At 47.0% G+C, this 13,589-nt stretch overlaps 1 long non-coding RNA gene across 1 annotated transcript in view; it reads left to right on the plus strand.

Annotated features, from left to right (window-relative positions):
• LOC105494688 (uncharacterized) overlaps positions 1–13,161 on the plus strand; it is a 33,133-nt gene extending 19,972 nt beyond the window's left edge. Inside the window, exons 2-5 of the long non-coding RNA XR_011623338.1 lie at positions 11,158–11,276; positions 11,646–11,768; positions 11,984–12,074; positions 12,999–13,161. This is a non-coding gene — a long non-coding RNA (uncharacterized lncRNA). The remainder of the gene's footprint in view (positions 1–11,157; positions 11,277–11,645; positions 11,769–11,983; positions 12,075–12,998) is intronic.
• The last annotated feature ends 428 nt before the right edge of the window (positions 13,162–13,589 follow it).

A 13,589-nucleotide genomic window follows, 5' to 3' on the forward strand; every position in this document is an offset into this window, starting at 1 on the left:
ACCATCATCTACAGCTAGTGCTTCTAAATAATTTAACTTGCCATGTATGATGTGCACTTTTACTATATTCAAGTATATTCATTAACAATATATAGTATTGCTTTGTAGGTTTAAAAATGTATATGTAAATGACACCATACTGTACACATCTTTTTGCAGGATACTTTCTTTACTCAAAATTATGCTTCTAGGTTTTATCCATGTTGCTGTAGGTAACTATCAGTTATTCATTTTTGACCACCATGTAGTAGTATTTCCTTATATGAATGTACTGCAACTGAATCATCCATCTTCTTCTGTTGGGAAAAATAAGGAATGATGCTCTCTGTTTGAGTAATCTGTAAGTGTTTCTTTAGAGTTCATACACAGGACCAGAATTTCACGTATGCAATTTGACTTTACCAGTTATTGCCTGCCCAATTATTTTCTAAAATGGTTGTAAATTTACAATCCCATCAGAAATGTAGAAAATTTCCAATTTCTTTGAGTCTCAACCAACCTTTGATATTGTTACATTTATAAATTTTTTTCTACCCAATTGGGGTGAAATGACATCTATATTAGCCAGAACTCAGAAAACCAGACACCACACAAGGTATTTCAAAGAGAGTGAATTTAATACAGGAAATTGGCTACACAGATGTTGGAGAGCTGATAGGGCAAAAAGGGAACACAGGGGTAACTCAGAGATAATAACTGCAGGAAGCAGGTACCAACCCTAGGGCTACAGGAACAAAAGAAGTTTGGCAACCAGGACCTAGGAACTCAGAGTATGGGTCCTGCAGTCCTGCAGAACTGGTGCTGAGACCTGGGAATGGTATGTGGCTGCTATTGGTATATGGAAGGATTGCGGTGAGGCTGGGTTTGGGAGTACAAAAAGAAAGTAGGGGCTGGAGCCAACTGCTGCTGCTGGAGTGATGCTGGCAGGAAAGGAAGAAACAGGAACCAAGTCCCTTCTCTCCTCATCTTGCCTTCCAATCTTCCTCAAGTGCCTTTCATTGCAGGAACCCAACAGGAAGCCAGCTGGTTCTGGAGTCTGGGAAGCGTTGGGTTTGGAGTTCTGGCCTCAGCAAGAGCAGAATACAAAAGGGTAGATGTGAGCTGAGAGACACTGGGTAAATAACCTGCATAGAATCGCACTGTGTGTATATTACATCTCGGTTCTTTCCATTTTTATATGTAGCTATTTTAAATGGTGCTTCACAAACATCCTTGCACATACGTTTTCCTTAGAACTTGTTTCCGAAAGTAGAATTATAGAGTCAAAGAAAATGCATATTTTTAAGGCTTTTGGTTCAGGCTGACAAAATCACCAGAGAGTAGGGTTTGGAGGAAAGGGAGTTCCCCCACCACCCCACACAGTGTATTCCTGGAAACCGCATCACGGAGCAGATGGTAGTGGAGGAGATCATCTTTCTATGCTGGGGCGCTCTTACCTGAGGATTGCTTCCTGCCCAGGGAATGAGTACCAGGAGACTGCAGTTCTAACAATGCTATCTCAGAAAACGAGAGCTACAGCCTGAAACTTCTGCATCATTTATACTAGTTATATTAGTCTCTGAATTTTATATCTATTACCCATTGACCACAGTGAATTATAAAATATACCCACACAACTGAAGCACACAAAGATGTAATTCTACGGTATCACTCACGCAATCTACCACCAGTGATGTATCCTTCTGCTGAGTGCTCAGTATTAAATTAACTGTGGATTTGTTGGCTTAATTGGGCTTACAGGGGCCAGGAGTGTGTGTATGTGTGCAGTGAGTCTGGGCAGCTGGAAGGCAGAGGCTAGAGGGAGTGTAGAGAGGAGATAAAAGTCTGAGTTTAGGAGGGTAAAGAAAGTTGGGGTCAGTTGGCACAGTGTGAGCCCCAGAGGCATTTAGGGGAACAGAAAGTGTAGTGGAAAGAGGGATGCATGGGTATGAAGGCCTGGGAATCCATGGGGCAGTGCTGAAGAAACACCTCACCTGTATCACCAGATAGCTAAGAACTACTCCGCCTGGCCCAGATTCTTTGGCCTGTGTCTCTGCTCAGCTCTGATGAGTGCATGAATCCCTAATCAGATGACTGCAATCACAAGACTCCCATCTAGCAGGTAATCAAGAAGCCAGAGCCCCTGAACACTGGGCCAGGTATCCATCTCCAAGGGAGCTGCCCCTCCCACGGTCATCTTGGAGCAAAGCCCTGCAGAGGGACATTGGCCTTGGCTGGATATTGTGGGAAATGCAGGGTTGAAGTCTGGGCCTTGAAGAAATCTTCTCATAATTTTTCCAGCTCTTAACACTTTCTGAAATGTGTCTGGGGCAGTTGGGAGAAGGCTCCCAAGCCGTATCCAGCCCTGACTATTCTCTGAATTGTCTCCTGGATGTCTCTTGGCATCTTCCTCTCACCAAGGCAGAACTCCCATCAGGACAAGAACTGTGTCTGTTTGGCACACCATAATATACCCAGAGCCCCATGCAGTGCTTAGCACAGATACTCAAGACACACTGATTGGATGAAGGAATGGAGTTCTAATACAAAAATGTTAACTTTCCACCTGCAGACAGTTCCATCTCTGGGCTGCCTTGTCTGTCACTGATGTTGCCGTAGTCATTTCAAATTGATTCTCCCTCTTCCTCCTTCTCTCATCCAATTGGTCATGTTCATTCTATCACCACTCCAGTGCCCTAGTGTCATCCTCTTTCTGCGCTTTATGCCGTCCTTTGACTTCACATCCAAAACGCCCATCGGGGTTCCCTTTCACTTTCAGGATAAAATCTAAACTTCTTAGTTCGGCCTTCAAGGCCCACCATTGGCCTCCAGCATCCTTCTGTCTGCCTCATCCATTTCTCTCCTGCGTGTCTCCTGATGCTGCCAACCTGGTCTCCTCCTAACTGCTCACATATATTCTGGATTTACCTGTCCTTAGATCTGGGCTCATCTCCCTGCCTGTAATCTCCTCTTTTTACTGGCCAATTCTGTTTGATGATTTCTCCTTCCACTGAACTGAGAATCAGATTGAAGTCACAATATGAGACCAGCTCTGTGTCATAGTAGGTGTTGGGAGCTGGTGATGAAACTGAGGCTCTGGTACGTGTAGTGATAGCTGAGGTCACACAGCTGGTAATAACAGCTGCCACTTATTGGCTGTCTTCTATGTTTTAGGTCCTCTTCTAGGTGTTTCACACACTTTCTTTCCAATATGCTCAGTACACCTGCACCATATCATTCAAGTAAGGATATAGCGTTAAAAGATTCCACAACTGTGCCCATTGCCAGGCAGGACCATTGCGGGAAACTGGCTTAGTGATGGAGTAAGTCATGGCTGGAGTAAGGAGAGGATAGGATCTTGGAGTGCTGCTGAGGACACCAGGGGTCACCTTGTATAATAAATGCTCAGTTCCTGGGGAAGGCAAGAGAAAGGAAAGGAGAGATGCCAGGAAAAAAAATCCTCCATTTGTGTCAATGTCTCAGGTGGGGCCTGGGATTCTGTATGTCTAACAAGCTTCCAGGTGATTCAGACGCTGCTGGGCCCTGCACTTTGGGTAGCAAAGCTGTAGGAAGGTTCCATCTTCCTGTGACTGGGGGGTCTGGATTGATGTGTGACCAGGGCCTAGGGTCAGTCTATGACTGGGGAATTGGGTCAGTTCAAAACTGGAGAATTGTACAATTGACCATACTTTTGATTTTGACCAACACTGCATCTGTCCTCCAACCTATAGCTACAAGTCATAATAAAAAAACCACACAAGAGTGAGGGAGGAAAAAAGAGATTTCCCCTGAAAGGGGAGGTGCAGAGCACGTCGGGGAAAGATTCTCGTACTATCTGGGTTGGTTAGCTCCTTTTTCGTAAAGGTAATTTCTCCCTCTTCTTCTCTCACTCCCCGCCCCGCATTTTACATATGTTCTTAACAAAGAAATATATGGTTAGTGCCACATCTGGGAGCCTTGTCTGCGAGGCCTGATGGCAATATATAATCAGTTTGGGAGAGGGGGCAGCACAGCATAGAGAAAGGAAATGGTTTCTCTAGACTAGGAAAGAAAAAAGGAAGAGAAGGAAACCAACATGTATGGAGCTCCTGCTATACACCAGGCACTCTACTAGATGTTTATATGTAAGCCAATCATTCATCTTCCCAAGAATAAAATACATTTCTTATCTTATTTCACAGATAAGGAAACTGAAGCCCATCAAGGCATCAAGTACCCATGGTTGCTTGAGTGTTAAAGCCAGGACTAGATCTGTAATCTCAAAATCCTTGCTGCCTCATGGGACCTGGTCAGATGGGTGCAGTTTGGGACACAATGCATTTAAGGAGCCTGTGGAGTGGGTGGGGGGAGCAATACTCAGGTGGAGTGGTTGAGGTCCTAGAATTCCCACATGGCAGAAACTGCTCTCTTCTTCTTCCTCAGTGTTCAGAATACCTGTGTTTTAGCTAGACACAGCCATTTGGAATGAGATTCTGCTTCTCCTCCACCCACAGAGCTGGGTGTGGGTATGTGTTAAGTTGTGAGTAGTGGGAAGTGTGAGAGGGTGGTTCTTACCTGCCTTTGCCCCTTTGTGCTCCCCTTTCCTTCCTGCAGCCTGGAATGAGGCTGTGAGGCTCCAGTAGTCGTTTTGTGCCATGAGGCAGTAGAAACCTGGGTTCCTGATGACTGTGGAGTTGCCAAACTAATCTGGACCTCCAGATTCCATACCTGCAAGACACATGAACATCTGTCTTATGTAAACCACGTTTACTTTTTTTTTTTTTCTGTATGGCAGAACATAATCTTAAGTAACACAGAGGCCAAGGGCATCTTCTCCATTCAGGGCTGCAGTTCTCAAACCCAGCTGCACTTTAGAGTCCCTGGGCCTCCCAAAGACCAACACATTGAGACTTGCTGGAGGGCGTGGCTGCACATTGGTAGTTTGAAGCTCCCTAGGTGATTCCAGTGTGTAACCACTGATCTAGGACTGAAAAGGATGTGGAGAGGGCATGTTCATAAAGAGAGAAGAACCAGGAGAGTGAGCTGTGAAGGCGTGAGGAGGGAATTTGAGTTAAAAAACAGGTGGGCATCAGCACTGAATGCCTCTTTTGGAAGCTGGGGGGAAGCCATGGAATTAGGTTATTGGGCTCCCTGGTGACTGGGTGAGAGGCATGAGGTCAGGGTCCAGTTTGAAATGGGCTAAGGAGGGGTGAGTGCTTCATAAGAAGCCTGGTCAATGATACACTGGATCAATGATACACTGGATAAAGAAAATGTGGCACATAAACACCACGGAATACTATGCAGCCATAAAAAAGAATGAGTTCACGTCCTTTGCAGGGACAGGGATGAAGCTGGAAACTATCATTCTCATTAAACTAGTACAGGAACAGAAAACCAAACACTTCATGTTCTCACTCATAAGTGGGAGTTGGACACAGGGAGGGGAACATCACAAACGGGGGCCTGTCGCGGGGTGGGGGGAAGGGGAGGGAGAGCATTAGGACAAATACCTAATGCATGTGGGGCCTAAAATCTAGATGATGGGTTGATGATGGGTGCAGCAAACCACCATGGCACATGTATACTTATGTAACAAACCTGCACATTCAGCACATGTATCCCAGAACTTAAAGTAAAATTAAAAAAATAAAGAAGCCTGGTAGTGTAGGAAAGAGAAGTAGGCCACTAGCTTTATGGGACAGTGAGCTTATATTTGTACTAATGACTGAATTTCCTTGAGTGATAAAAGGGCAGGCAGGGTGCTAAGCCTTGCCAGACATCGGCATCTCATTTCCCGTGACCCTTCCTCGGAGTTGGTGGCTGTTATTTCCACTTCACAGATGTAGAGGCTGAAATACAGAGATGGAATGACTGGCTCAAGGTTATGCAGCTGGTAGGTGTTGGAGCCTGAACTTGAATCCAGATCTAAGTCCATCCTGGGAAGGCCACCTTTAGCCTGGAGGCACCTTGAGCCTGTTTGTTGCTGGAGGTCAAGGGAGAGGTTTTACATGCAGATCCTTGAGGCTGAGTGAGGGTGTGGGAACTCAGCTGCAGGCTTGGACTTGGATGAAAGAAGGGACCTTTCCTCTCTCTGAGATGGAGGTGAGGATGTGGGCAGTTGTGGAGAGGAGGGAAATTGGGGCCCTCCTGTAGCACCCCCATCTTTCCAGGAGCCAAAGCAGGGTCATGGCAGGGCACAGGGGCAGTAGAGACTGACAAAAGCTTGAACAGCAGGAATTTGTTCTCTGCCAGAGGGCAGCAGAATTGGTCTATCTCTAGTATTGAACTGAGGCTGTGGGACCTTGTGATAGAAGCTTGATTCCAGGCTCTGATAGTGCTAAGCCAAGCAGAGCTGATTATTAAGTGTCCAAGGACACCTCTTCTGATAGAGACATAGGTGAGTTTTCTCCCATTCCCTGCCTCCCATCCCCAGGACAGCCTGCTAACAGGATTCTGTTGTGGCTGCAAATGAATTTGCTGTGATCCCAAACTCTTTGATTCCAGCAGCCATCCCTGGAGAGGAGCCCTGAGGGAGAGCATCCAGGCCATCCGGATTTTCTGCATGGAAGACCTGGCTGACCGCTGCCTGGGCTGCCTTTCAAGTCTCACCGAATTATGAAGTCAACTACTGGGTGTTTAGAATGTCTCAAGTTCAAAGACTAGCAGGCTGGAAGCAGACATCCGAGGGACCTTCAGGCACCTTAGCAGGAGGAATATTAAGATGTGGCACGCTGGGCTTATCAGGAGACTGGATAGGGAATCAGAAGGAATACATTTTTATTCTGCGAGCTGCAAAGTTCAGGAGTCGTTCTTCTGACATCAGGCCCATTGGTGGGTTTAGCTTTGGTGCAACTTTCTTGGCCATGGAGCTTAACTAGGAGGGAGTGAATTCCAATGGTTTTGGCCTGTGCTCCTTAGAGTCCCAGGGATCAGTGGGAGGTGAGTGGCTGGGTGGGTGGGTGGAGCAAGGAGAACAGGGTGCAGGAGACACTGACTCGTATTTGTTTTTCCTACAAATATTTATTGAGCCTCTAAGTATGTACCAGGCACATTCCAGAAGAGTGACTCAGAGGTCGTTTGAAGTGTGTGCCAGGAACCACTAAGCATAGCCCTTGTGTCTCTTTGTGGGCCCTCTTCAGACACTTCCCCCTCATACACGGGATCTGGGATCACTAAACATCTCATTGTCCTTGGATTCACCAGCCTTTGAACGTGCTGCTCCTGCTGGAAAAGCCCTTGCTTCCCCTCTTCACCTGGAAAACTTCTATTCATTCATTAAGGCCTGACGTCACGTTTTCTGGGAAGTCTTCCTTGCTCACCCCCAGGCAAATTTGATTTTTTGTCAAATTTGTATTATTTATATCTTTGTGTTATTAAACTTCCATCACATTTCAGAGTTTCTGAGTGTTTAACTAACTTAATCTAAGTTCACACAGCTAATTAGAGTCTCAGCTAGGATTTGAACTTGGAACTTCCTGACACCAAAGCCAATAAACTTAACCACTAGATCACATGTCTACTGAAATTAGTGGTTCCTTCTCTAGGCTCCCAGGGCCTCCAGAATTTTGTCATGGAACTCATCATTCTTGATTGTCATTATTCATTTGCTAGTGAGGTTTCTAGGGGAACGGGCTATATGGAGTCGCTATGATGACTCAGCATAGAATGGACAGCCCAGGTGCTGGTGGGATGATAACAAAGGTTATTAACGTGCCCAGTACTGGGCTAACCTCTCCATATTCATTGTATCATTGATTACTCATGGCAGTCCATGAGACAGTCATTACTACTCTTCCATGTCATATTTGGAACAACCGAGGCTTAGAGAGCTGAAACAACACATCCAACTCCCACAGCCAGAAGAGGCAGACCTGGGGTTCAAACTCAGGTCTGGCTTAGTCCAGAGCTCACACTTTTAACTGACATATCATACTACTTCTCCTGGACATGTTCTCTCAGACCCTATAGTGGTGCTGGGGTACAGAGACAAGTGCCACCAAGCTCCTACCTTCAAGGAGCTCACAGTCAAGTGGAGAAGACAGGCATCCCAATATCCCAGGCATCCCTGATTACCGTGACATGAACAGATAATCATAACACATGCTGTAATGTAGGTAGCCTGGAGAAAGGAGTAAATAATTAGTCAAACAGAGGGAGTGCTGGGGAAAGATTTGAAAAGCAGAGAGGATACCTGAACAGGGGTTTGAAGGTTAAATAAGTGTCTTCCAGGAGACAAGGAGGTAGAAGGACACCAGACATACAGAGCAGCATACACGAAGGGAGGAATGGAGGGAGAGAGAGAGAGAGCTGCTGGGTGGTAGGGAAACTCCAAGTGATTAGAACTTTTACCCTTCCTGTCTCTCCTTCCCCAGCTGACTGTGCTAGGAAATGTGGAAAGCTGCAGCTGCAGAGAGCTGGCTGTGCCTGCTCCACTGGAGTTCTCAGTTCTCTCACACCTGTCTGTTTAGAAAGGAGCAGGTGGGCTGTGAAGGTCTGCAGGATTCTTCTCAGTGCTGGGGCATTAGGAGAAATGGTGGGGACAGCCACTCTGGGCATCAGAACTGAATACCTGCTCCCCACTCCTGTCAGTTGCACAGCCCAGCTCCTGGCTTCACTGCAGTGGGAGGGGAGATGAGGGACTCTTGAACTCAGAACATGACTGACCAAGACCCTTACAGCTGGGGTGGAGGTAGGGGCCCGAAGGCAGGTTCTGGAGGTGGGGAGTGAGTCTTCTGGTTGTTTTCCTGGCAACAGCAGGAATAATAGAGTCTAGGTTCTGGCTGGCACAGGAGCTGGGGTGTCTGGCCTGTCTTTCCTCAGTCCCTTCTGCTATAGATACTGATAGTCCTCTGCCACTAGGCTCTGCCTACCAAGTCCCTGAGCTCTTCCTGACCTAGCCTGGCTCTGAGTGGGGAGCCAGCATGGCAGAGGGTGGGCCTGGTACCAGTTGTGTCTCCCTGAATACAGGATCTGAGAGCTGGGGGGCTTTGGACGCCCAGAGCCCATGAGCCTGTTCTCTTCCCTCACTGTAGGTTCCCAAGCCAATGGCTGGTTCCTGATTTTACCTAGTTTTCTGCACTGGGATAAGAACCTGACATCCAGCTTCCCCTTTGGGAGTAAGGCCTCTTCCAGGGGCTGCTCCTGGTCTGTGTTTTCCTCTGCAGTTTGGAAGCCTATTTCCCCCATGAGGGCCCTAACCCTACCCACGAAGACACTACACACCCTGCTTTGAATTAATGTCCAGACTGGACTCCAGATGCTGCCTCGGATTAGACCCAATTTGGCCACATCTTCCTGGAGCTGTCTAGTAATTTGGAATCCACCCTGCTCCCTACTTAGCCACATGCAAAGCAGGGTCCATCTCCCAGCCTGGTTCTGCCTTTTCCTCAGTCTTATATGTGTGTGTCTGAGTACATGTGTCAGTCAGTGATCATGCCAGGATGGCCAGTTGGACTTGTGTCAGCATGCATGTGTGTTCCTTGAGGCAGTCCCGTGCAGGTGTGCACCAAGTTCTGAGCCCAGTTCTGATGTCTGTTTGTGAATATGCCCAGATACATCATGAACATGGCTGGGATGCTAGGAGGGGGATCAGTATGCATGACATTGCATGTCTTCAAGTACACAGGTATGTGTCTATGCACACACACAAACCTCTCTAATATGTATGTATGCATGTGTACCTGTGTATATATGGCTAAGTGTGTGTCTGGGAGTGTTTGACCATGTCTGAGATGAGTCTTCTGCCCATTCTGAAAGGAAAGGGGACAGGGGTCCACTCTCCCTTTTTGTAGTCACACTGTGGTTGGGGCTGGCTTGTGACAGAGGGAGTGAAGGTAAGTGCCCCTCAGAACCTTCTGGGATCTTTCTGCCTAACATTCTGAGACTTCCCCAGCTGTTTCCTAGCCTTGCAGCCTTGGCTTTTAGTACTTCAAGATTATTTGGCCAGGCGCGGTGGCTCATGCCTGTAATCCCTGCACTTTGGGAGGCCAAAGCGGGCAGATCATTTGAGGTCAGGAGTTTGAGACCCAGCCAACATGGTCAGACTTTGTCTCTACTAAAAATACAAAAATTAGCCAGGTGTACTGGCACGTGCCTGTAATCCCAGCTACTTGGGAGGCTGAGGCAGGAGAATCACTTGAATCCAGGAGACAGAGGCTGCAGTGAGTTGAGATTGCACCACTGCACTCCAACCTGGGTGACAGAGTGACACTTGGTCTCAAAAACAAACAAACAAACAAACAAACAAACAACAACAACAAAAACAACAAAACAAGAAAAGAAGATTATCTGGTGCTTTGGCCCAGTCCCCACCCTTCACTTTGGAAAGGGTGTACCTGCAAAAGGTACCAGAGGAAGCCCACACCCCCATATTTAGTCTGGCAATGAAGTCAACCATTCAGGACTTGCCTACTGTAGTCTGTGTAGGTCCTCCTCCTCCCCCGCTCAGGTCCAGGCCATTGTCCTCAGTGGGACAGGGAGGCCCAGGGAGGGGCTCCTGGCCTGGCTGTTCTGGAGGCCTGGGCTTGCCAGAGGCCTTCAGCTTTGACAGAGGACTCCGGGCTGTTTGGAGGCACTCCCAAGGCCCCTGTGCTGTGTCAGGGGCAGGAGGTGATGGCGGGGGGTGGGTAACATGTCCAGAGCTTCCCCTTCCCAACAAGTCTGTGGATGGGCACGGAGAACACTCGTGGGGAAATTACCAATTTAAATCGGAAACGCAAGCAATTTGGATAGAACCCCAGGACTGCAGTTTGAGAGCTCGTTCTCTGCCCCGTGGGGGTTTGATTACAACCAACTTGGCTGATCACGTGCAGAGAGGGCCAGAGAAATGGTTTCCAAGGAAACTCAGATCTTTCTAAGCCCCTTCTGGCTCAGGTGGGAGCCAGGGCTGGCCGGGAAAGCAGAGGCTGTGCTGAGTACCATGGGGCTCAATTCCCGGTGAGCCCTCTGCCCACTCTCTGCCTGCTTCTGTGCTTATCCCTGCTTCCCCAAACCTGGCCTGCACTTTCATTCCTGTTTACAACAGTTGTTTCTCTCTTTGTCTCTGCTCCCTTAGTCTTGTTATTTATCTCAGTTGATGTTTGCACTTGGGAAAGTTGGCAAAAAGTTAAAAAAAATTCTTATTTTTTCTTATTAATGGTGATTAAAAATATCACGAACAATCTTCTACATATACTCATTTACTCTTTTTCTTTGTAGGCCGTGGAAACAGAAATCTAGTGGAGGACTCTGATCCCTAGGGGATGTAGGGCCACTGGACCCAATTCCTGTATAATCTTGTGTGGTATTTCCCTGCTTCTGCTCACCTTCATTGGATGGTAATGTTACATTTGTTAACCCACTAAGGTTTTGGGGGTTGTTTATTAGGCAGTTGTCTAGCCTGATAACACAAACCTGAAAGAAGGGCATTCAGCACCTACTCTGTTCCAGAAATGCCACAGGATTTAGTTCTGTTATTTCCATTTTCACAGCAACCATATGGCAGACAGGATACTATGAGTTCATCAAACCTTTTTTCTCCTGAAACTACATTTCCCAGCATGCCTTGCTATAAGGTTGCATCATGTGACTGAGTGCTGGCCAATGGAATGTGGGTAGGAGTAATAGATGGCACTTTTGTGGCTGCTCTCCCCCAAAATATCATGAACAATCTTCTACACATACTCATTTCCTCTTTTCCTTTGTAGGCTGTGGAAACAGAAATCTAGTGAAGGACTCTGATCCCTAGGGGAAGTAGGGCCACTGGACCCAATTCTTGCATAATCTTGTGTGGTATTTCCCTGCCTCTGCTGACTGACCTTCATTAGATGGTAATGTTACATTTGTTAAGCCACTAAGGTTTTGGGGGTTGTTTATTAGGCGGTTGTCTAGCCTGATAACACAAACCTGAAAGAAGGGCATTCTTATCCCTATTTTTCCATGGGGGAAATGGGCTCAGAGATACTAAGTAACTTGCTAAAGTCACACAGCAAATAAGTGGCAAATCCAGATTTGAGCTCAGGTTATGTCTTTTCCACTATCCCAGGCTAACAGGATGATTGTTCCTGTGTAGATGTTGCCTTGGTCTTTGTCTCCTGAGGAGTCACAGAAAGAAAGACACAGACAAGGACTTGGAGGTAGGGAAGGAGGGAGCAGCTGGGGGGCAGGTGTGTAGTGGCACATCATAGCAGCAAAGGGAGGTAAAGGTTCTAGGAAGGGGTGGTCAATTGTGTCTAATGAGACCCAGCCAGGTGGAGGAGGAAGAGGGCTGGGAAGAGCCCATTAAATTTAATGACCTCAGTGACAGTTTTATCTGAGTGATGGGGCAGATGCCAGCTTGCAGGGGGTTTGGGAACAAGTCAGTGATTATGACGGTTAAGGGAAGGAGAGAGGAAAAGAAAGAGAGAGAGCTTTAAGTGGAAGCCAGGCCAAAGGAAAACATTTTGAGAAGGAAATCAGTAGTTAGGGAGAGATTAAAAATAAGAAAGGGAATCATGACCTACATAACACAAAACATCTGAATGTGATGATTTCCTCCTTTAGACTTGGTTCTGCTGTGCATTTCCAGGGCTAAGCTGACTGGCCAGGAAGCAGGGAGCAGGGAGGTTGGACACAGCCAGCAAGTCATGCAGCATTAACTGGCCTGAGTGGGCAAGCAGGTGGCAGCTGAAGTATTGTGAATTGAAAGCCTGAAATTCTTCAGGATCTTCTAAGATTATATATTTGATTGGGTCACAGATTTAATGTGGATAAGCCTAGTTGATCAACCTGAGGAATAGAGGGTGCTGTCACCTGCACACCTACCACAACTTCCTAGAACCTAGTGGCCGAGCTTGTTAAGTGTCCCCAAATGCCCATTCTCTCCTTCCTTTTAGTCAAGGAGCCCTGAATTTTAGGGAAGAACATGATCATTTAGCTCAGGACCACAGTTCCCAGATTCCCTGCAGCTGGATGTGGATGTCTACTCAGTTCTTGCTAAAAGGATGTGAGCAATTTCCAGAGCACATCCTTATATGGAAGCTATTTGCAGTGAACATTGTCTATTTCCTCCTTTCAATGAGGTGGAACTTGGAAGTGCTGGAGATGAGCTAGCTGTGGCTGTATGGACAAAGGCAAGACCCTATGGGATGGCCGAGCAACCAGACAGAAGAACTCTTGAGACCTCAAGGAAAAGAACTGCCCGCAACTGCTCTTGACACTCTCTTCCTCTGGCCTGTTGTGTGGGAGAGAAATAAACTTCTATGTTATTCAAACTACTGGATTTATGGGTCTTATTGGTACAGCAGCTTGTCCTGCACCTTAATTAATATTCCCCCTGCCCCCTCCCTGTCAATGTCTCTTTCTATAGTGTTCTCCTTCATTCAGTAGTTGACCCATCCCCCCTCTCTCATTTCTTCCCTTCTTTCTCGTCTCTCCCCGCTTTCATGGCCATATTCTTTGAGTCTCTACCCCACATCTAGACCATCTCCTCTTTCCTGTTCTGTTTCTTCTGTAGAGCAATTTATGCCTACCAACACGAGCGCTCTCCAGGGTCCTGGTCTTGGCCCTGCTCTGCTTTCCCCTCCACACTCTACGTGCTTTCTTGAGTCAGTCTCATCTACTTTCTCAGTTTAAATTCTGCCTGATGACATCATACCTGTTTCTCCCACTTG

Source organism: Macaca nemestrina, chromosome 1 (genome assembly GCF_043159975.1).
Source record: "Macaca nemestrina isolate mMacNem1 chromosome 1, mMacNem.hap1, whole genome shotgun sequence".
Lineage (NCBI taxonomy): Eukaryota > Metazoa > Chordata > Mammalia > Primates > Cercopithecidae > Macaca > Macaca nemestrina.